General features: G+C 32.6%; 1 protein-coding gene and 1 long non-coding RNA gene across 13 annotated transcripts in view; both read right to left on the bottom strand.

The window, feature by feature from the left end:
• Positions 1-10,540, bottom strand: part of LOC132905317 (uncharacterized) — a 37,436-nt gene extending 26,896 nt beyond the window's left edge. The window contains exon 1 of the long non-coding RNA XR_009657778.1: positions 10,458-10,540. This is a non-coding gene — a long non-coding RNA (uncharacterized LOC132905317). The remainder of the gene's footprint in view (positions 1-10,457) is intronic.
• LOC132905063 (phosphatase and actin regulator 4B) overlaps positions 1-18,404 on the bottom strand; it is a 397,089-nt gene that overhangs the window by 124,672 nt on the left and 254,013 nt on the right. The window lies entirely within an intron of this gene.

Raw genomic sequence — 18,404 nt, 5'->3', positions numbered from 1 at the left:
GTTCGCAAAGTTATAGGAGAGTGATGTTCTTCGATCCACAAGGTTCTATAATACCGGGTCAAATTTTTGAAAATTTTTTAAAGAATTTGATTAATGTATAATTTAATACGCTTTGTCTGGAAACTCTTGGTAATTTTTTACAATTAAATCATAAAGTTTTGAGTTGTTTTCCAACTTACTCTTTGACTCATTGAAATTTTATAGAAACGTGTTTAGATAGGAAAGCTTTGCGTTAATTCATTAAAACCTTTATGCATGTCTGTTATACACAGTTAGTAAACACAGTGGTTTACAATGGACTATTATCATTGAATTTAGTCAACGCAACAATCGATAAAATAATTTTAATAATCTGGAGCGTCAATCTGTAATATTGATACAGTGTAAATAAACCATGTGTAGATTTCATAGAAGTAACGAATTATTGTAGAGATATAAAAGTTCAAGTATTACTAACACTCCGTACACAAACATATTCTTCCACACTCCATAAACAAACTAGGTCACTGAAATTCAAGCTTAATGTATTAACTGTCCTACGCTTTAAAAAAATCTGAAAAGCTTCTGAAATAGCCTATCAACGTTTGCACTACATACATTATACAATTATTTGGTAAGCTAAATTTGTGAAACCTCTTTCTACAGACACAAAGATATAGTAAAAGGAAAATCAAAACTGAAGCTTTACTACAGTGCAAAAATTAACATTTTCTTAATCGTATATTTTTCAGTAACTAATACGCTAAAGAAAAATGAGGGAAATAATATATATACATATACATATACGTGTGTTGAGCAGGAAACTTATAAGTTCTGAATATTTTCTATTTATATATAACAGAAATTCAAACGATGATATAGGCTATAAAATTTATCAACGTGTCAAAGGAACGTTTGTCTATGACCCTCGCTTTAAAAAGCACAAACTGCAAAATGGAATAAAGCGGAATGTGAATTATTGATAAATCAGATTATCAGAGCGTAAGCTGATAAATCTGAAAGCTTTCGATCTTTCTGCTGAAACGTCGGATACACCGGTTCATTTCGATGAACAATCTCGGCCAATGAGCATCCCTAATTCCACGGTTGAAAAGCCCCTGATGTTTGCTTTTAAATGCTGCTTCACAAAATTTCAGTGCAGTGTATTGTATTCTGTACAATCTAGAAATCAAAATATTCGAAATATTTCACTAACAATTTTTTTTTTCAAATCTCAAATCTTATACTTGGTTTGTACTTCTAATTATGTAAGTAACTTATTATTGTGTAATGCTTAAATTATATAAATAATCTGAAATTACATACGTAAAAGTTACTTTAAGGATAAATTCACCAAAAAATGTATTTATTGCTATCAGAAAGATATTGTATTTTCTAAGAATTCATATGAATGTCAAATTAAATACTTTGTTCCTTAAAATGTTGTAAATTTAGTCTTAAAAATGGATCCATCAATATCAAATAAAATATATTCCGCCTTTTAAAAATTTATATAAATCTATCTTTGAAAAGGAATTCATTGCTACTAAACGAAACACATCGTATTTTTGTTAAACTCTTACGAGTCTATTGCTATGCTATCCTTAAAAATCGATTCGTTGCTATCAAACAAAACAAACCGTATCTGGAAACTTTTATGTATTCAGCCCCGAAAACGGATTCGTTGCTGTCAGAAGAAATACACGACGTGTCTTAAAACGCTACCCTTAGGAACTGATCCATCGCTACCAAATAAAACATATCGCATTTCCAAAAAATTTACATAAATTCACTATTGAAGATAAATTCACCATTATCAGGCGCAATTTCCAAATTACGAAAGTTACATTTTTTCCAATGGTAAAAGATTAGCTCCAGAATGGAAAAACGAAGAGACGAACCGACAGGTATCCATGATAACAACAAATTCGATGAAACGAGCGATTTTGACGGATCGCGTGCTGATGTACACACGTGTGTGAGCGTCGTAAAATGTTGCTACGGATTTAATAATGAGCACAAAGGTTGCGGTCGGCTGCAGCATCGCCCTATTGATTTCGCGTGGGACCGATTGGATTTTAAGCAGAAACGCACGAACAACTCCGCCTCCGCGTCAACCAGCTGAACGTTGAATATTAATGTTTGAAATCGCGCAAGAAATTGCGTTACCCAGGCTGGGCATCCTGCTAACTGATTCCGACGTGTTGCTGATTCGGTTTTCTACCAGTCTTCCGGAACGAGAGATCGGTGAGAGATCAGCGGAACCATCTGATTTTCGTCAGTGAAGATGCCACGATGAATAGATAGTGAAATAGAAGATAATTGTAATGAAATTTATAAAAACGAGGTTTGACTTGTATACTTCAGTGTACAGTGTACTGTCTATGATACAATACCTTAGAAATCATTTAATGTCTCTATAAACTAATAGTTAATAAGACTAATAGTCTTATAGAGTCTCTCTAATAGAAAATTAGTATTAGTTATTAGTCAAGTCTCTATAAGACTGTTACTAGTCCTTAATAATAAGATGATGCTAATAATTCTCTAAATCGTATTTTATAATGAATTACCAACATCTTTTGCAAAAATATAAAATGTACCATTATTGAATCGAAACCACAGACTATTTCTAGAATGTAACTCGAGCAAATAAGGTAAAAGGTTAAAAGGCAACGTGTGTGAAGGTGGCACGAAAATTGAAAATTCGATCTTCGAAGGAAAGCAGAATGACAGTAACATTTGAGAAACATGGTTGATTTATATGTCAATTGAAGAAATACGGTACTAATCCATAATATACAAAATCAAACTTTGAAATGTTATACAAATCCCGTGTAAGACTCCTGTTCTCAAAAGGTTGCTTCCCACACATCTATAGAAATTAGGCAACAGAATATTAAATTTTATAGACAATATTTTATAACGTAACGAGTACCTCAAGTACCATATAAAGGTTCGCCTATATTTCAATCGATAAACAACCCAACAAAAGATGATGATCTGATCAATGAACCTGATCAACTCCTAAGAATTACTGTAAAAAAAAAAGATTTTAATTCGACGTTAAAATGGTAGGCACGTTGCATCCGTCGATTATTCTGATCCCTAAATGAAACGAAGGAACTACACGAGCGAACACTTGTATTTCCATCCAATATTCGGTATAATTATGTAGGACAGTGAGCTATTGCGATGCAGCAATTAGGAAGGGGAATTCGCATGCGCTCAGCCTATCTCAATTGTTAAAGCGATTATCAGCTGTTGAGCTCGGAATCAATTCGATACGGCCTTGATAAATTAATATCAAATGGACATTTTCAATAGGCTCCCGTTCGGCTAAAAAGCTTCACAAGACTCATTATTAAAATAAGTGCATAATAAAATCTCATTGTGCGTCATAATTATTGTATCGAAGGAAATAGTCGTTCTTATTCTTCGATCATTTTAAAAAATGTGCGTTGACTTGAAATATGGTTTGTTTATCAAGTTCCCTCAAATACTTAAATATTCAACGAATTTTTGAAACTCCGAAATGTTCTAAGGAAGTTCGTAATTGCTAAAGCGATCTTTTCTGAACTTTAGATAAATTCTTTGAGAGTTTTTAATAAACGCCTTGGAAATTTTAAGAAATAATTCGTCTATGTACTATCCTTAACAAATAATTTTTTATATCTATCGATTGACGATAAAAAATTTAATCAATTATCATGAAATACAATTAATTTAAACACATCTAAGTAACAGTATTAAAAATAGCTAATGAGTAAAAATATCTACTATTTTATTCTACAAATAAATATTTTTAGAAATTTCCAAATTTAGAATATTTTCGAAATCTAATATCTTATTATAATATTAATGATACGTAGTGTTCTATCTTACCAGTTAATATAAGAAAAGGCAAGAATTCTAAAATTTCGAAAGTATAAAAAATCTTACTATCCCATTATTTTATTCATAATTATATCATCCAACAAAGTCTATGGATGTAGAAATTCACATGTTCCAGTACACAGTACGCTAATATCCTAGTCAAATAGCTGAAATTCTACTACGGAATTGCCAAGTGGATGCTACCTTCCACCGTTTCGCGTAACTTTCAAAGCGTTCCAGCCGAATTATCTCCCATTGTCAGCCGTTTCGCCGCTTTCAAAGAGAAACCAATAAAACATTAAGCCTCGAAGGGTAGGCAGCGAGCGAGTATCACCAAACACAATTGCATGCACGATTCCACTGGTCGCAACAGTTTAATCCCAAGCTGCGTCTACCAGTCGTATGTTAACTCTCTTGTTTTCTCGCCCATGAAATTATTCAATGACTGATTGTCAATCAGTCATTACTTACATCCAGTCTACTTCTTTCCCCTATTACACGATCTTTCGGTTTCTCCTTTCTGTTTTGTTCATCGTTCGTCTCAAGAATATCCAAAGAGATACAAAATTGGAATTCGATATGACGAGACTTTGATTTGTCAACGAATAATCACATGGGACAACAGCGAGAATTTTGTTATTTTCTAATTGTGTAAAATCTTTTCTAAAACAAATGTTGAAGTTATTTAGGGAGCAGAAAATCCATGATGTTCGTTGTTGTTCTTCGATTTAGTCGGCTTTTCTATGTTGACCGAAGAAATACATCACGTTTCCTGGGAAGGCTCTTGAATTCGCCCTTGGAAACCGCTGATGGACGACAACGAGGCGTTGCTTTTGGGTTTTGGTCAGACCTCGATCCTTTAAATTTGATAGCGACTTTGTTAAATGACAGTGCGACGGCTTGTTTTTGTTTATACAAGTGCCTGTACTTCGTCTGATGTATCATTCGAGTTATACAAATTATCTTGTATTATAGAACAGAATGCTAAGTTAAGTACAAAGTTAGAACAGTAGATCTTGATTGCGTAGAATTTTGATGATAGGTTGCTTCCAGAGTATTTACTTCTTATTCTAGCGAAAATTTCATTTTCTTATTAAAATAAAATCCGAACTTATATTTGTGCTCTTTTCATTTTAAGATGATAGAAAGGAATACAAAGTTGAATCACAAGTACAACGGTATTATATAAGTTCAACACAAATATCAACTATTCTTTTGCTTTCCTACCTAATTAATATCGTAAAAACAACTGAAGGAAATAAGAACATCGAAGAATTGTATTCAGATTGCGATTGGTTAAGAATTCTAAAAGAAAATCGGGGAAAGTTTCAAGAACCTGGATAGTCTTTTGAAGATAAGAAAGACATTCTAGAATCATATCGATGAGAATAACAGAAATTTTCATAAAGGTAGGCTTAAATTCTCACGAAGTATGAATTCTCGGTTTCTTTTAGTCGAAGCCTACTACACATTTCCATAGAACTGGATGATATCAATGTACACTTACATTATATATATTTAACACTTAACATGAGAAATTTAGCCAATGTGAAAAAATAATTCGTTTACAAATATATACTATAGAAAAGATAGAATTCCTGTCTATCATAGGAATATTAGAAATTAATATCTTCAATATTCTAATGTTCTTAAAAAAAATCCTCTATGTCACAAAAGCAAAATTTTTATTTTAATTTTACTACGAAATCTTCAAGTGTTGCAAAAACTTCAACAAATTACTTTGAAAAAGAACCCTAGCTTTAACTTTATAAAGCAGCGTAAATATTTCTCATCCCTTCATCCTTGGTCCTCGAATTACGTTGAGAGCACAATGTTGGGATATAGAAACAAGTTTCCTCTTGAACTGCTCATACTAAGTCCTAGTATCGTCTTTTTACAAAACTTCTCTGACACTCGAAGCGATAAAAGAAAGTACTAGAAATCTCTCCATCAGTTCTCTTCCGTGGTTCACCTTGTTTTGAAAAATCTATTCTAAAGAATCATTTAATCATAGATTATTTTTATGATAATGTTTTTACAGACTCTCTTTGCAAGATACATTAGTATATAAAAAATTTTGCCTAATTGTAAATCTTCGATTTCGTTAGACATTTACCAGAGAAATAGAAGATAAGGATGTAACGATCGATTCTTATTTAATAAATACGGTTCTAAAATAATGAACGAAATGTGGTAAATAAAATTTGAATGATGAGAACCATCCATTATGGCATATTTTGCAAAGATATTTAATTTAGATAAAAATGTCGTTTCTATATTATTATCGTAAAAATATCGTATAAATTTCAAGCTACGTACATTAATCTTCTTCGTAGTGTGACTATCTACGACGCTCGATAAAGTTCAACCAGGATATGATACTTCAGCTTAACAGGTTAAAGAAAGAACATAGTATCATACCCTTTATAATATTTACCTTCCGTCTTATCCTCATTTACATAATATTAAAATACCGACCGTTTCATTCCATACTGTGGGAACGTACGTCAGAACACTAATGAAGATCTCGTAATTTATTCTGCAAATTATCCCAACATTCATACTGTCTACGAATAATTTACTCTATGAAAATTATCCTTTTACCCGACCTTAATATTCATCTTAAGAGGGATTAACATCACCAATTATTAGATAGAATTCAAATTGAACATTTTCTATGAAAATCAACAGAAAAATATTCAAGTAATATAAAAATTCCTTTAACTTGGAGCGTGTCATTCTCTATTAAACCGACTCTTCTCCTTTTCGTTTCTTCCTCCTCAAAAAAAAATTACGCAACGAGAATAATTAACGTTACCAATTATTCCATCTCAAATAAAACTTTTACCACGAAACTCGACAGAAGAATATTTACGTAAAAGAGACACCTCCTAATCTCAAACGTTCCATCCCCTGTTAAACTAATTCCATTTCTCTTTATCTTGCCTTCTTCAAAGGAAAATTACGTAATAAGAATTAAAGTTGCCAGTTATTACATCTTAAAACATTCTCCACAAAAACCGATAGAAAAACATTCAAACAAAAAAATACTTCTCCTAGTCTCAAGAACTTCATCCTCCTCCCTATTCGTCTTAGTTTTCTCAAAAAAAAAAAAAAAAATCTCGTGACAAATCCCAGCGACTATAATAACATTTCTAAAATTCCAGTTCATAGCTGTGGATTAATTAAAGAACAAGCACATTGAGATGAACTCGATTAATATTCAAACGTTCCCTCTATTTTAAGGTCGACCATCCCTTGGACTTTATAAGGCCCCCTAACCTAATTCCAGCATGAATTCACCAATTCAGAGAGAATTTCTAGGAGGGAAACAGGCAACCACCGACGTTGGACGTTTCTGGTGTGGCCTCGACGTTGAATCACCTCAGGCTCGACATACAAAAGGTATGCTTCCTCGCTTTATGGCTAGCAGGTGGCACGATCGAGCTACTGGGATTGGATTTTTGGGAGATAAAGAAAGAATCCCTAGGGAACCTTGGGTGCTTCTGGATCAAGGATTGTCCGGGCAATCGAGAGTGGTAGCCCGGAAATTGGCGGTCAGCCGGAACGATGTGTCGCGGTTTCTCCGATGACGAAGAAGTCTTGTCCAAGTTTCATCCGGTACTGGTTCTTTACGATGATACACATGGTCTTTGTCGGCTTTGAATGTTTCTGTCAGGTTTGTTTGATAGGTTGTCTCGCGTTACGGAGGAATTTTGTGGCAAGTAAAGTGACTGTATTTCGTGTAACATAATGTTTTCCCATCTTTTATTTCTTGCTCTATAAATAGTTGTCGCTGTTGAATGTGAACGACTGAGAATATATGTAGATTGTTACAAATTTAGATCAACTGAGATATGAGATTTGTTTTCGAAGAATTCGTTGGATAAATGTGTACTTTCTTGTGAATAAGGTTTAATTCAATGTATCGTAATGGGTAAATGTATGATTAGTAATAATTAAGGTGATTTAATTTAATATAGCGTGATGAATTATTATAATTTTTTTGGTTTAAGAAGTTAAGAAGCTGAATTATAAAATGTAGAAAAATAGTAACTTCTTCTATCTGATTTTATGAGAATCTATATTACACCTATTAAGACACTTTCAACCATTTTTTGTTTCTTTAATTGTCCGTTTACGTGTATCTCTTCTGAGAATTAGTATGTACCAACACCTTCACAATTTTATTTTTACTTCTTCTACATTTGTTCGTTAACTACTTGCTATTACAAACGTCAGTCAGTGTAAAGCCCCAGTTACATACTTTCCTCGAGCTAACAAGACCGTTTAAACAGATGTTCTATCTTATTACACTCGTTCTTACGTTTAATTATCTGCTATCTAAAACTGTTTCCTTTAACGTGCTCCTATTATAATAGAAATTGCCATCGACAAAGAAACTTTAGAATTACTACTTTAGAAAGTTCCATGCTCAAAAGAAAAATTCTGTTTTGCATACTCAGATCATAAAAATTGAGAAGAAAAAGGAAAGTGCTTTAAAACATGGTAAAGTGTTGTTAATATTTCTGTTTTATTTTGAAATATATGTAAAATATTCTACATATTATTAATAGTAATTATTTTCGAAATTGCAGTAATTAAGAGTTTTTTTAAAATAAATATCGCATTATTTAAAAGCCACCATCATACAATAATCTAACAATTAATTGTTTTATTGTCTAAATTTCATTATTCAAAGAAAATAGACATAAAAATTTCTATCTAACTTCAGTTTTAGAAATAATAAACAATGACTATTATTGAATTATCCTCTTAATTCTAAATTCTGCTTATTTCTGACAGTTAAAATGACAAATCAAAAAAGAAATGCATGAAACAAACAATGTGTAAAAATAATCGATTTGCTATTATTTATATCCACAACAACACTATAGACGTTTAAAATGAAAAAAATCATAATATGTATATATAATGCACCACTAAATTGTAACTACTTCAATCAATCTCGGTAAAAAAAGAAAATTAAAAATCCGTTTATCTATTATACCAATTAAAGTTACAATATTGCCGATATTAAATCTGTAATACCTATGCAAAAGCTTTAGTTCGTAATATACCGAGGCTAATCTGTATCTAAAATATTCACGGTACTTTTACTCGTCCTACTCAACGTCTTCAGGAATTTACCTAACAAGAATGCGAGCTAACCTGTAAGATAAAAGGATCGATGAATGTTTGCGCGCTTCAAAGGATCAAACAGCTTCGCCTGAAGCTACTAGCATTGAGTCCATGTATTAGGCGTACGAGCCTACACTGTATAGTAGAGGGATTCTATAGCCTGCTGTATTAGCAAGGAATTATTAGGGTTTATGGTACATTCGAAACGGATCAGCCTCCCGGAACACAGTTAAGATCAATAACTTAAGATAAGATGCGTGGATAAAGGATTCCATTTGGTTTTTTACTATCCACCGTGTAATTTCGTCGTCGTATAATTGTAATTCTTGTGTAAGACTTATAATAAATTAAACAAAGATAGAGCATTTTGTATCTGGAGCAAATTTTGGCCTTTAAATCTTTACGATCTTATCTCGAGCTCGATTTGATATTCCATTTCCATTGAGAATGATCTCCATTGAGAAGATTTTTCCTGTATTATAAGACATTGTCTTTTGTGCTATAATTTAATTCAGTAAAAATATGTCACAAAATAGTACAGGGTGCGCCGTTAGAATTCGGACAGAATTCAATTTGTAGTTCCCACCATATTAGAATTCAGATGTTTGTGCTGATTGACTCTGAAGTTAGTTAAATATGTCAATAAGTCTTCTATAACCTCAAAATGACAGAACTCGTTAAGCAAAACCCGGAATACGATAGAAGAGCGGCGATTATAGAAAGTCTTCGCGCCGGGAGAACGCCGGTCGAAATTATAAAATTCTTTAGCTACCCAAGATCGACGGTAATTTAATTTTGTTGTGGGCAAAACCAAATTTCCAGCAAGTGTTCACGTTTTGAGCGTTGTCTCAAGTGAGGGCGACGTCATGCCTCCGCACTTCTTCCAAAAAGGCGAAAGAATCACAAAGGAGGTTTATTTGGAGGTCCTGAAGACAGTAATAAAGCCGTGGATGGAAATTACGGCTTCTGGAAGGCCGTATTTATTTCAACAAGATGGCGCACCTGCTCACACAAGTCATCTTGTTCAAAATTGGCTCTCTGACAATGTGGACATGTTTTGGTCGAAAGATTTCTGGCCTCCTAACAGTCCCGACCTAAACCCATTGGACTATTACGTGTGGGGCGTTATCGAGAGACAAACTAATAAATGCAGGCACCCCAACGTCAACTCCCTACGAGCTGCTATCGAGTCAGAATTCGCGACAATTAAACGCGACCAGTTGAAGTCAGCGTGCTCGCGCTTTAGAGCAAGAATAGAGCAGGTCATAGAGGCAGAGGGTGGTTACATAGAATAAAAGTTCTCAGCAAGGACCCTTTAAATGAGATATAACAACATTTTCATGTGTTTTTGTGTATTGACTTAAATAAACAACTTTCTGCACAAAACTTCTTTTGTCCGGATTCTAACGGCGCACCCTGTATATATACTAAAAATTATATTTCTCTCGCTAAGAATTCACGAACATACTTTGACTCACAGTTTGAAGAAATAAGCTTCTATGTTGTATCTAGGAACGTTGAATATTTTTATGAATGTACAGTCTTTTACCTGAAACAAAAAAGATACACAATACGTTAGAAAAACTGAATATTGGAATAGAAATAGAAATTAATATAGTTCGATTACCAAAAGTAATTAAACGTTTCAATCCCACTCGTTAACGATGAACAACATATCGCACATATATTTAAAAAATGTCACCGCTCAAAATAATTTAATCTTCGATTAAAACCAACATAACATGAAAACTAACAAAGGAGAATTTCAAGGTCTAAGAATGTAAAATTACAAAAACAATGTTTGGTCATTATATCCTGCCCTTGTCGCCAATATTATACCTTTAATAAATAATTCTATGTTTCTTTGTATTTCCTAAAAAAACTTGTTGGAGCTGTGTTTTTGAAACATGTGTTCGCACACTTTCATCACCACGCTTCTTCTCGTATTCTCAACCAAGTTTTGAGTTATTTAAAAATTCAAATTTACGAAATTACCTCTGTCTTTTAAATCTCATCAAAATTTATCGTTATAAATTTTCCATGTCCTATTAGATTCAGTCTCTAACCGACACAAATATTCCACACCATCTTCAGACTCAACCACCCTGATCGCTTATTCATTCTTCCAATTCTTGATCGCGTTTCGTACGCGTCAGACATTCAAATTATCGAAATCAAATGTCAGAATCCGATTAAATTCTTCTTCTATCCAGCCAGTAAGATAATCTTCGTTGGAAAAGAGCTAGGAGATTCGTCGGTGCGAGGCGGCAGCGCGGTTAAAACATCGCGCGATAAATCAATAGCGAATGTCTCGTTCCGACAAGGCTTGGTCGCGGGGTGTGGTCGTTACACGCTTGTATCAACAGCGGACGGTGGATCGTTTGTTCTTGTCAGCTTCGCTAATCTGCCGGCACTCCTGCGCTCCGACATTATGAATTTATGCTGCCCTCGGAACACCTCGTTATTCGTATTCCTCTTTGCGCCACAATTTCGGCTTGCCGCTTCTTTAGCGCCATTCTCATCCTCCTTTAGCTTTCCTACCATTCGTTCTTTTATAGAACAGGGAAGGAGACCAAGATTCATTTTTGAAGAAAAATTTATATATATACGGTGGCTCGCAAAAGTATTCGTACACGACGATCATAAAAATTGTTATGTGAAAATCGCGAGTGAAATATTTTGATATTTTATTAGCACTATGATGGAAGGCGATTGTCACGGTTATATTGGCAAAATTTGAATCAAATTTGAAAATATATAGAGAGGTTGAAAGATAATTACTGAGAACTTTGAATTTGAAAATATATAGAGAGGTTGAAAGATAATTACTGAGAACTTATATTTAGTAAAAAAATTAATATACAGTATGAGTAGTCATCTTAAGCATGTAATAAGCGTTAAAGACGGTCCCACTGAATTTCGAAATTAATATCGTGGACGATTGCCTGTTTAAATAATTTTTGTGATCTTTGCACAACATATACAGACTTAGTTCTATTAAATGTTTTGCAACTTTCGTATACATTCTTAGAATCGTTTAAAACTTTGCCAATTATAATCACGGTAGATGGGAGTCGATGCAATGCTAATGAAATTTCAGAATGTTTTGTACAATATACGTAATAGGTTCATAAAAGCAGTCGACAAGTGGGTCACTTTCCCGACCCACTGTATACAATGACAAGTGTATAAAGAAATGTTTACTCGTAAATTTAGTTAGAGGAATTACGATAAGTTTTATTTCTATAGTATAAAAAGATTAATTTCGTATACACTTATAAAAATATAGTTTTTATACTTTGAAGCACCGTAGTAAACGTCGAATAGCTTTCAAATTTTTATTCTAAGTAACAGATACAAGCTAAGTTAAATTGAATCTAGTATAAGGTTTCATTTCTGAGAATATCATAGAAAGTTTAAAAACAGCGTGATTTTGTACAGCGATGAAAATTCGGAAATATTATCATTCACAGGAGTTTACTGTTTAATAAATTACTTGGTGTATACAATTAGTTTCCGTATCTCCAACACCAGAAGCGACATTTACATATTGCAATTCCAATAAACTGTTTCGTATACTTTCTCTTCCATTAATATTAACTCGGTAAGCACGAAGATGAATTTACAAATAGTTTGCTACACCCAACTTCCAGCAAACTTTAATAATCTATCTTATGCACTATGTTATAATCACAAACAAGATACAAAATAAACCTGATACAATGATTTTTCGTATCTCACGTTTACCATTTCTATATCACGTTAGACGTTAGAGATTTAATATATCAGTGGGTTGAATTTAAACTAAACTTTACTATGAAATCACGGATAATTTAAAACAGAACAGGATATCTTGTTTTTTGCAAATCATAATGTAGAATTCTAGCTTCTGTAATAATAATCTCATCAAACAGGCTAAGAACTAAACTACTCTCTCTGCGGTCCAGTCTAGAACATTAAAAATTCTCGTCCAATTTAGATCGAGTTGCAGTTATTGGTTAATAAGTGAAATTAGATATCACAGGGACATCGTGGGATGCATGCATTTTAATTTTGATGAATAATAAGACAGACATATGACTATCAATAAATTAATACCACTATCGTCCAACAAGTATACTGCATTAGAAATTTCCATAACATTCTTTCCCTTTCCAATTTCCCACTCTACAATACGCCAAATATCATATATAACACAACAATATACACTATTAATTATTTATTATCAATAAAACCATGTACCATATCCATAAACGTTTCTTTTCCCACAAAAAGGTTATTTTTCAATACAAAATCACGATCCCTTGCACGCGAATAAAACCTTGCTGCGTGATGTAATCGTAGTCAACCACAGTTCATTACAAGCGGAAAATCTTACCCTTGAAAAACTTTGATTTACGTCAACGCGATCTCTCGTTCCCGAGATATCGTCGTTTAAATGGACTCGTAATTTTTAATGACCCTTCTATCTCTGTCTCACTCGCGTTTTCGGATCTCTCTTTTCCACTGTTGCGACTGACCTACCCCAAGCACGCGACGCGTACACTGATCAGTGAGCCAGTTGTTTTTTTTTACTATTACTACGCGCGAGGTACGCATTTCCAGGAAAAGAAAGTAGGTTACGCCGCGACCTGGAATTCGGCTGTCATTCATGCGCGCACTCAGTGTTTCTTATGTATAGTTTAAAGCAGGGATTGAAAGAGTTATGAAACTTTTTAATAGGTTCTATTTAAAACACGGACCGTGAAACTTTTTTAGAGAAGGTTCTCACATTGTAAGTTCCTATGAGAACAAATAAAGAAAAGTTCTTCACAATAAGAGTTTGAATTTCAATAGAACTCATAAAATATAAAAATTAAAATTTATCTATAACGGGAACAGACATTTTGTCCAGCAATATTAAAAATGTTCTCAATTATTGTAACAAATACCGAACATTTATTATTAATGAATAACATTATAAGAATATTAAATAATTATTACAGTTAAATTGATATTCTGAATATGTTATTTATTTGTAATATTTACGATATAATAGATAATTCACAGTACAAAGCTTGTTTGTGTTTCTCTTTGAAATGAGTTATTATATACATACATGATGTCTATATACAGATATTATCTATATATTATATTATACAATTGCTATGTCTTTCAGTTTATTTAAATTACCAAAAAAATGTTATTTAGGTACTATACTCAACAACTTCTCTTTTTTGCACGATATATTCTATAAAATTATTAATTATACATATCATGATTGAATACCTTTATAAGTATTTATCTTATGGAACCTTTTTTAATACGCATTCTAAAATAACTTCCTTCCTTGGAACTTTTATTATACAAATTCTAAAATATCTGTTCCGTGAGAACACGTTTTTAAAGAACATTTCCTTCCTTGAGAAATCTTTACACGACTATGCTAGAAGGAGAGTATTATGTTTGGCTTTAACGTATGTATGCATGTATGCATATACATATGCATATGCATGTATTATGTAGGTATGTACATACATATACATGTATGTTTGTTTGTGTTCCTGTAACTGAAAAACTGCTTAATTCTTGATTCTCAACTTTACAGATTTCAATTGATTCATATCCGTCATGGGAATGTTGCAAGATATTTATATTGAATGCTGTACTTATATTAAAAGAAGAAAATAGATATAAGCTGTAAAAACATTCATGTGTCTAAATCATTGAATTCCAGAAGGAAATGTGCCTATTTTTCTTTTTTTTTCTTTTTGTAATAGCGCATTTATGTTTAGGTTTCCGACGATGTCAAAAAAGATTAAACGAAGTAGAAATTTAAAAAAAGATGATAATTTCCTACGCAAAGCTAAAAAAATAAAAAAAAAAAAGATAAGATGTATGTCACTCTAAAATATGAGGTACATGTTCAGATATTTTTAACCTTTCCGCTACCACGCGTCACACATATGTGACGCACGAGTTGCATTCCACAGTCCCAACGTCACATATATGTGACGCACTGGTTACATTCCATAGCCTCAGTGTTACACATATGTGGCGCATTGTAAAACTCGCTTGGATTATCTATTTATCATTTTCTATTATTATACGTGTAAAAATATATGTGTAGAAAATTTGAAACTTCGCCCATGAACAGTAACTTTTTCCTTAAACGATAGTAGCGAAAGTGTTAAGTAACTTACATAGTTACCAAGTTTACAGATAAGTGCAGATAAAAATGCCGTAGTTAGTCGCCATAATCAGTATTTGCAAAGTTTTATCGTCATTGTGAAAATTCTTAATCAAAGCTGATACACGACTACAGCATTTTTAAATGTTACTTATCTGTAAATTTGATAACTATGTAAGTTACTTAGATATCTCAATGTACATCTTACATTTTTGAGTAAAATACATACATGCAGCTTTTTTATTTTTGTCGTTTTGCATATGCGGTTAGTATTTTTCTAAAATATATATTTTATTCGTAAGTAGATTGGAATATCTGGACGGAGTAAAATGGCGTTTGTAGAGCATGTTTTATGCTATTTTTGAACTATGCTTTTTAGAATTTTATGGATGTTATACAAAATTCCTTGAAGCTTTATTAGTAGAATATTGACCAGATTGTGGATATTTTTGCACTATATAATGTAATAATTAATACAATCTAAATGCTGAATTGAAAAATGGAATAAGTTTATATAAAATTTAGTTCTATGGGTATATATATTGCGATTAATGAACATATGAATTTGCATAAAGATCTGTATTCTACTAATTATTAACAATGTCATACTGAAAATTTGCTCAAAAATTTTTCCAGTTAATAAATATTATGTTCCTAATGAATAACATGCATTATTCTCATCGTTCTTTTCTTAATTTACATCTTGTCAAAGTAATATGATAAAATGTTTTTCACATTATAATAATATTAAATGTTGATATGTAATATTTATCAGACGCTCGTCATTTGTTTCCAGTGAATATCTCAACTTATAGATCATGATATTTTTAAAGCATCACGTAACAGCAACTTTTTACCATTTTTGTTCTTACATTCTGTGGTTACGCGATCTGCCAGTCGTCTGTTTCGAAAGAAACGCCATAAATCGCGGACGATTTCCCTCGACTGTGTGACGTTCATTCTGCCTGGCAGAAAAACCGGGAACAAACGTGGCGAAGGATATGAAAGAAGAACGGGACGCTTCTCTCGGAAGAAGAAATGGAAAATGGTATCCTGCAGCGCGGTTAGAACTCGTTAACAATTTCCGCCCATCAACTCGCGTCGTGTCGCATTTCGAACTAAAAGAAATACTGACGAGAAGAAAATGGAACAAATGCAAAACAATTGAGATAGATAAATGCAGTCACGCATACACATCTTCAAATACTTTACAAGGCTGTTGATCTTGTGAAAATAAAAAGCTACGAAATTGCACGTCAAAGTTAGCGTAGGCACCCCGCTGCGGGTAGCCGCCCACATGCTATATTATTTTTTATTTATATTTTTTTTTTTCTTCACCAACAAGATATAACACTTTACCAAATGTCCGCAAGGACAAATTGTAAAATAACCAAAAAAAAAAAAAAAAAAAAAAAAAAAAAAAAAAAAAAAAAAAAGTAAGCGAAAAAGTTTAAAACAAAATAATTAATAACTGTTCTATTAATTTCTTATGTGTTAAACAACAAATATGTTATTACATGATCCTTGAATTTCAATGTTTCAACCGTGCTTTGATTTCAACAAACAAAATTATAAACACAAAATTGAAATAATAAGCCATATATTGTCAACGACGATTCTTCCATATTTTTCTTAAACTGAAGAAACTTTTTAACGATAGAAGAGTATATGTGCGTCGAAAATGATTCAAAGAATCAAGTAGAGTTAATATTTGAATATATCTTTCGACCTACGAGGCATATATTATGCACAAATTTAACATTCAGATCATTGATCACAACTCACAAGTGTATAGATATGCGATAAAGAAAATAGCGAAGAATAAAAAGAGAACGCCATGATGTGTGGCAAGAATCGCGTAACACGATATTTCGTTATAAACGGTGTACGCTTTCCTCTGCTTTTGCGAGGATTTCCTCTCTTTTCTACATTGTTGTGTGCAAAGAAACGGCGAAAACAAAGCGCACGATCGTGCTAAAGCGACGGTACTTTACAACGCAAAGCGGAATGCTACTATGCAAAGCAAGAACGAAGGAACTGAGTAGAAAGCACTTTTAAAGTAGAAGAAAATACTTGAAAACTTACGAAACTGTTTTAAGATACCGGTGCGGCAATTCCACCGTGTTTTGGATGGCTGCCGCGTGTTACATGTTTTTCTCTTTGTTCTTAAACGGAGAAATGGAAAGTTTAAAAGTTGGGAACTGTCTCTGATTAACTGGGAATAGCTTCCGCGTAATTTTGCACAGCGTGAAGTGAAATTATGATACACAATATTTTTAAGTTACAAGGAAATGAAATTCAATTTCCAAGAAAGGATAGAATGATTTTTTGCGAATTAAACAATTTACTATTTACAATTACTTTTACAATTTGTATCATATGTTAATAATAAGTGTCTTGCAACTTCTATATATATTTCCGGATTGGTTTCAATTTTTTACTATTACGGATTTCCAAATTACTATAACATCTATTTATTATTATAAATTTCGAAATTTCAAAAAGTTTCGTATAATACGCATAATATATTCAAAAGAAGAAAAGAAAACACTCTGTGGTATTTTATATTAATACGAAATTAGTTTTTAACACTTAACAAAATTAGTAATTCTCGGAGGGCTTCAAAGAGACAAAAATTTAATTCGATAGAAATCCTTTATAACAATTTGAATAGGCTCTATAACACAGTCATTTTATAAATGACTCGATCGTCGATTTGCAATAAAAATTTGGTTATAAAAACGAACTACGTAACATTTTGTAATTTCACCCTTTCTTAACAAATATCGAAATTCAGCTGACGATGAAACAAGTTCGTCAAATATCCCTAGGGATGTTTCCCATGAAGAGATTCTCACAAGAAAACGGAAGTTGGATCGTGTTCTTGCCAGAATCTCTGTTTCCTTTGGCATGGAAACACTTTACAGCCTCCAGCAGACAAATCGAAGCGGGTCGAAGCTCGTCAACCTTGAAATTAACCCTTTGACTGCAGACCACCCACTGCAAAGCGTGTGTACGCTTCAGGAATACATTACATGATACACGATATTTTCATACATGACAATATATGATATTTTCTCAATATCATATCATTAATTCACATTCTATATTCATAAAACAAGTAATATTATGATATTAAATATAGAATTCCTAACATAAGGCATCTTCTTCAACAACAATACAATGTACAAAACATACACATTTTGATACAATATAATTCTTTATATTATTATTGAAT

This window comes from Bombus pascuorum, chromosome 3 (genome assembly GCF_905332965.1).
Source record: "Bombus pascuorum chromosome 3, iyBomPasc1.1, whole genome shotgun sequence".
Lineage (NCBI taxonomy): Eukaryota > Metazoa > Arthropoda > Insecta > Hymenoptera > Apidae > Bombus > Bombus pascuorum.
The sequence above is the reverse complement of the archived record's forward strand: the minus strand, read 5'-3'. Positions and strand labels throughout refer to the sequence as shown.